Raw genomic sequence first — 6457 nt, 5'->3', positions numbered from 1 at the left:
CTTTCCTCCAGGCAGAAACTAATTCTGTGTTTCTTATGATGCTTCTTGCATGTTCATGTTCATCAGTGTTGTAAATTAAATTAATAGTATTTCAGGTCAGCAAAATAGCTTCCCTTCCCTTCCTCTTCTTTTCCCCTTTTGTCCCTTCTACTCCTTTGCCCTCCTCTCTGAAAATATAATTACTAATTATTCGTTTTCTCTGACATAAATCTATATTTGCTTTTGGAAAGTAGAATGAATACTTTTTTTTACCTGCAACCCATATTGCATATATGTCTTTTTAATATTTGGGAAACATGCACTAAACACTTTAGGACAGTTGCTAAGAGATTATAACAACAGCAGAAGGTGATTATGCAACAAGCACTGGATTCTCCCCTCCATATCTTTATAACTATTAAGGTCGATGATTATGCGGCTTGGCATTAGACCAGATGTGAATTCTGTCTCCAGTGGTATACAACCTTAGGCAATTCACCTATCCTCTCTGGGATTTTGCTTCTTTGTCTATAAAAAGTTGATATCATCTATAACAAAAGATGGAAGTTAAATGTGTATAAAGTATATAAGAAACTATCTAATACAGAGTAGACGTAGGGATACTATCTAACATAAAGAGAAATGTGAATTTCCCCTTCCCTTTAGGAGATTCATTCATTTCTTAGGGGATTTATAATCCAGTGGGAAAAATCAAGATCTACATAAACAAACACTAAACATAATCAAAACGAATTTATTAAGCACGTAGGACTTAAAATGTGTCATATACTCCACTAAAGGAACTTTGCAAGGATGGTCTTAATTAATCTTTATAACTGGTACTATTATAACTTTATTTATATCTTTTTTTTTTCTTTTTTTGAGGCAGGATTTTGCTCTGTCACCCAGGCTAGAGTACAATGGAATGATCGTGGCTAATTTTAGCTTCTACCTCCCAGGCTCAAGCAACCCTCCCACCTCAGCCTCCTGAGTATTGGGACCACAGGCATGCACCACCACACCTGGCTAATTTTTTGATTTTTTGTAGAGATGGAGTCTCGCTATGTTACCCAAGCTGATCTTGAACTCCTGGGCTGAAGCGATCCTCCCACCTTGGCCTCCCAAAGTGCTGGGATTATAGGCATGAGCCACCATGCCCGGCCATAACCCCAATTTTAGGATGAGGAAACTGACATCCCTATAGGTCCTGTAGGTAGTAAGAGGTACAGCCCATACAATTAGGTACCAGTGTCCATGCTCATAACTAACCACATCATATTATTCTCACTCATGTCTTGCACAGAGTAGGAAATCAATAAATATTTTCAAGTATCTCCTCTAATTTCTTTTTCCAAAGCAAAGAATAACCACCACACATTCCAGAAAAGCACATCTTACCTAGTCGTTGATAAAAACAGTTGCCTGCTTTGCACAGTCTAAAACTCAGATACAGTTTGGTGCAAAAAAAAACAGGGAAAAAGGCCAGGTGCTGTGGCTCATGCCTGTAATCCCAGCACTTTGGGAGGCTGAGGCAGGCAGATCACCAGGTCAGGAGATCGAGACCATCCTGGCTAACATGGTGAAACCCCGTCTCTACTAAAAATACAAAAAATTAGCCAGGCGTGGTGGCAGGCGCCTGTGGACCCAGCTACTTGGGAGGCTGAGGGAGGAGAATGGCGTGAACCCAGGAGGAAGAGCTTGCAGTGAGCCGAGATTGTGCCACTGCACTCTAGCCTGGGGGACAGGGCTAGACTCCATCTCAAAAAAAAGAAAAAGAAAAAAGAAAAAACGGAAAAATTGTGTAACTTGTACTGTTAAAGATCTGGTTTCCCTAAGGCTAATGACTCTGTAATAATAAACAGTCCAGAGTATGAATAAATGACATTTTTTATTAATGGTCTTTTTGGAGTCCACAATCTCTTTCAGAGAGAATTCATTTAGCAAGCTCTTTTTGTATTTGTTTCCTCATTTAATTCTCACAACTACCTTATGAATAAGTATCATTTATAGGCCTAATTTATACTGGAGAAGCTGGGACTCATAAATGTTGAATTTCCCAAGGTCAGCAAAACTGGGAAGTGATAGGATTTGAACTTTGAACTCTGAACTCTGCAAAGCTAATGACGTTACTATCGTCCTACTCTTAGAAATGGCAGTATCTATAAGGTTGTGCTGGAAATCTTCCCTTTATTAACACTTGGCCCAGGCACCTCACCTGTAGACTCAGAGTTCCAACTACTTTGTGAACTAAGGTGTGCTGTGATGGAGTATGAATCTATCTTTGGAAACATTTGAAGCCAGATGTGGTGGTGCATGCCTGTAGTCCCAGCTACTTCAGAGACCGAGGCAAGAGGATCACTTGAGCCCAGGAGTTTGAGGCTGAAGTGATTGCAGTAAACTATGATCATGCCACTACACTCCAGCTAGTGCAACAGAGTGAGACTCCATCTCTAAACAAAACCAAAAAAAAAAAAAAAAAAAAGAAGAAGAAGAAGAAGGAAAGAAACATTTAGAAATTTGGAAGGGCCAGCTGGGTGCAGTGGCTCACCCCTGTAATCCCAGCACTTTGGGAGGCCGAGGAGGGTGGGTCACGAGGTCAGGAGATCGAGACCATCCTGGCTAACATGGTGAAACCCCGTCTGTACCAAAACTACAAAAAATTAGCCGGGCACAGCAGCAGGCGCCCGTAGTCCCAGCTACTTGAGAGGCTGAGGCAGGAGAATGGCGTGAACCCGGAAGTTGGAGCTTGCAGTGAGCCGAGATGGCGCCACTGCACTGCAGCCTCGGAGACACAGCGAAACTCTGACTCAAAAACAAAGAAATTTGGAAGGGCCAGGAGCGGTGGCTCATGCCTGTAATCCCAGCACTTTGGGAGAGCGAGGCAGGTGGATCATCTGAGGTCAGGAGTTCGAGACCAGCCTGACCAACATAGTGAAAACCCGTCTCTACTAAAAATACAAAAATTAGATGGGTGTGGTGGCACATGCCTGTAATCCCAGCTACTTGGGAGGCCGAAGCAGGAGAATCGCTTGAACCTGGGAGGTGGAGGTTGCGGTGAGCCAAGATTGTGCCATTGCACTCCAGCCTGGGCAACAAGAGTGAAACTACTTTTCAAAAAAAAAAAAAAATTTGGAAGCACTCTGTTCTGAACCAACAATCAGGGGTGTAACTCTGGCAATTACAGTTTCTCTTAGAACATTTAGAGTAAGTCTTCAGGACACCAAGTTAGTAGCTCTGATTTGAGGATATGATAATGGGCAGAAAACATTTTGTTCCAGGCAGTCTGTGGCTCTATCCATCAAAATTAATGATACCAAAACACTTTGAAGATTCAGACTGCTATAAAAAGATGAATTGTAAAAGCCCTGGACCTCAACTGTATTTAACCCTGTTTCAGTATTACTAACATTTCATCCTGCTGGTTAGGTTTTACTGTGAGTGCCCCATTAGGATATTCGAGAATGTGGCTAGGAATATTGTTGACACCACTGAGGTGGGTGCTCCTTATCGAAACCATTATGGACACTAACTTTTCTTAAAGTAAAGACAAGGTTTCACCATGTTACTCAGGCTGACCTCAAACTCAGGGCCTCAAGCGATTCTCCTGCCTTGACCTCCCAAAATGCTGGGATCATAGGTGTGACTACCATACCCGGCCACGAATTTATTTATTTATTTATTTATTAAGACAGGGTCTCACTCTGTCACCCAGGCTGGAATGCAGTGGCCCGATCTCAGCTCACTACAACCTCCCCCTTCCTGGTTCAAGTGATTCTAGTGCCTCAGACACCCAAGTAGCTGGGATTCCAGGGATGCGACACCTAACCCGGCTAATTTTCGTATTTTTAGTAGAGACAGGGTTTCACCATGTTAGTCAGGCCAGTCTTGAACTCCTGGCCTCAAGTGATCCGCTCACCTCAGCCTCCCAAAATGCTGGGATCACAGTGAGCCACTGTGCCTAGCCGAATTTATATTTTTAAAGAGAACCTAAATGCTATCCAAAAATAAACCCGGAATGATTCCATCTTAAGGCATATTTTAAATGAGTAAATTATCCAGTTCTAAGATGAAGATCAAGTTTATAGCAAGATAACAAATGGATTCTGGACTCTTATTAATGTAGATATCATCTATTTAGACTTAAGATAATTTTGACAGGGTTCTGGGTAAGTATACTTTGGCTTAGCAAACCCTTTCTTCTAAATATTAAGTCATAACATGGGGTTCCTGGATATTTAAGGGATCTGTAGAAGTGGTAAAGGAGGTTTCAGAACAAACTTCAGCCTCAAATGGGGCTGTACAGGCTAAGTCACGTGTTAACTTAGGGGCTGTGGTGATCAACTCAGAGTGACAGATTAGCTCTGATGGGCACTCAGAAATGTTCTTGACTATTTAAAAAACAATGAAACAATTATGAATTAATATAGCTTTGCTGACAATACTTTTCAAAATTTGGGATCCATAATGGGAAGGATAGGGTCTATGTGTACCAAAAAATGTACTTGATGGTGAAATATTTGGAAATTGCTTTCCCAGAGTATAAATTAATAAAATTTTAAGACCATAGAGGAACATTTAAAATACAGTATGGTTTGGGGAGTGATGTCAGCTAGATGGCAGAATAGGAGTTTTTAGTGCCTGTCTCCTTGCAGAAACACTAATTTAAATAGCTATCTACATGCAAAAATACTTTCATAAGAGCTAAGGAATTCAGGTAAGAGATGACAGTATGTAGGTGGAACACAGAAATAAGAAAAGATGCATTAAAGAGGGTAGGAAGGACGGTTTTACATTTCCCACATTATCTGTCTTCCAAGCCTTCTGAGGGAGGAAGAGGAGCAAACACTCGTTTCACCATGAACCACACCACCAGGCCCTCCGCATTGAACACTTGTGGATGGCTGGTCCCTGTGGATCCAGACTCTAGGCCATCCCCTGCATCCCTAGGCTCCAGGCAAGACCCCACATCCCAAAGACCCAAGCTCACCCAGCACCAGGCTGGCCCCCACATCCCCAGGCTTTAGGCTGGCCCCCACAGACTAAGCCTCCAGACCAGCTCTATAGACCCAGGCTCCAGGATTGCCCCAATGCCATGCCACCAGCCCCCATGGCCCTAGCCATGAGGCTGGCACCTGTGGCCCCAAGTTCCAGCAGACTCAGGCTCTGGGATCACTCCCATGGACCACCCCCGTGGACCCAGGACCCAGACCCAGCTCTGCAGAGTCAGGTTCCAGACCTGTCCCAGCACCAGGCTAGCCCTTGTAGACCAGGCCCACCTTGAGAACCCAGACACCTGGCCTGCCCTAGCACCAGCACACTCCCCAGCAGACTGAGGCTCAAGACCCATCCCAGGGCCAGGTTAACTCCAATGGACCCGGGCTTCCTGTCAGCCCCTGTGGACCCAGGCTGTAGGCCTATTCCTGCAGACTCAGGCTCCAGGCCCTCTCCAGCAGACCCAGTCACCAAGACCACAGCAGTGAACTCCAGTGCCAGGCCATCTCCATGGACTCAGGATTAAGGACTGTACCCACAGACCCGGGTTGCAGATTCACCTCTGCAGACCCAGACACCAGATCAGCCCATCTGAGGACTTCAGAAGTAAGCCTTGAACTCATCAGATGGTCCTTCCAGAATCACAAAATAATAATCAGGGAAGCATGACACCACCTGGTAAAAAAAATTAAAGCACTAATAACTGACCTTAAAAAATTGAGATACACGGCCAGGCATGGTGGCTTATGCCTGTAATCCTAGCACTTTGGGAGGCCGAGGCAGGCGGATCGCCTGAGGTCAGGAGTTCGAGACCGGCCTGGCCAACATGGTGAAGCCCCGTCTCTATTAAAAATACAAAAATTAGCTAGGCTTTGTTGGGGGTGCCTGTCATCCCAGCTACTTAGGAGGCTGAGGCAGGAGAATTCCTTGAAGCTGGGAGGCAGAGGTTGCAGTGAGCCCAGATCACGCCACTGCACTCCAGCCTGGGTGACAAAAGCAAGATTCCATCTCAAAATATAAAAGTAAAAATAAATAAAAAATAAATTGAGATACGCAAACTTCATGAATTTGTATATCAAAATAATTTGTAATTATTTGAAAATTTGTAAGAATTCAAAATAATCATCTTAAAGAAGCTCAAGGAGCTATAAGAGAACACAGATAACTAAATGATTATTAGGAAAACAATTCATGAACAAAATGAGTTCAACTAAGGGAGATCTTCACCAAGACACATGATAGTCAAATTCTCAAAAGTCAAAGACAGAGGCCAGGCAGGGTAGCTCACACCTGTAATCTCAGCACTTTGGGAGGCTGAAGCCTTTATCTCATACCATATACAAAAGGCAACTCAAAACCAGGCCAGACGCAGTGGTTCATTCCTGTAATCACAATACTTTGGGAGGCCGAGGCAGGCAGATCATTTGAGGTCAGGAGTTCGAGACCAGCCTGGCCAACATGGTAAAATCTTGTCTCTACTAAAATA

This window comes from Nomascus leucogenys, chromosome 15 (assembly GCF_006542625.1).
Source record: "Nomascus leucogenys isolate Asia chromosome 15, Asia_NLE_v1, whole genome shotgun sequence".
NCBI classification, from domain to species: Eukaryota; Metazoa; Chordata; class Mammalia; order Primates; family Hylobatidae; genus Nomascus; species Nomascus leucogenys.
Note: the sequence above shows the minus strand (reverse complement) of the source record.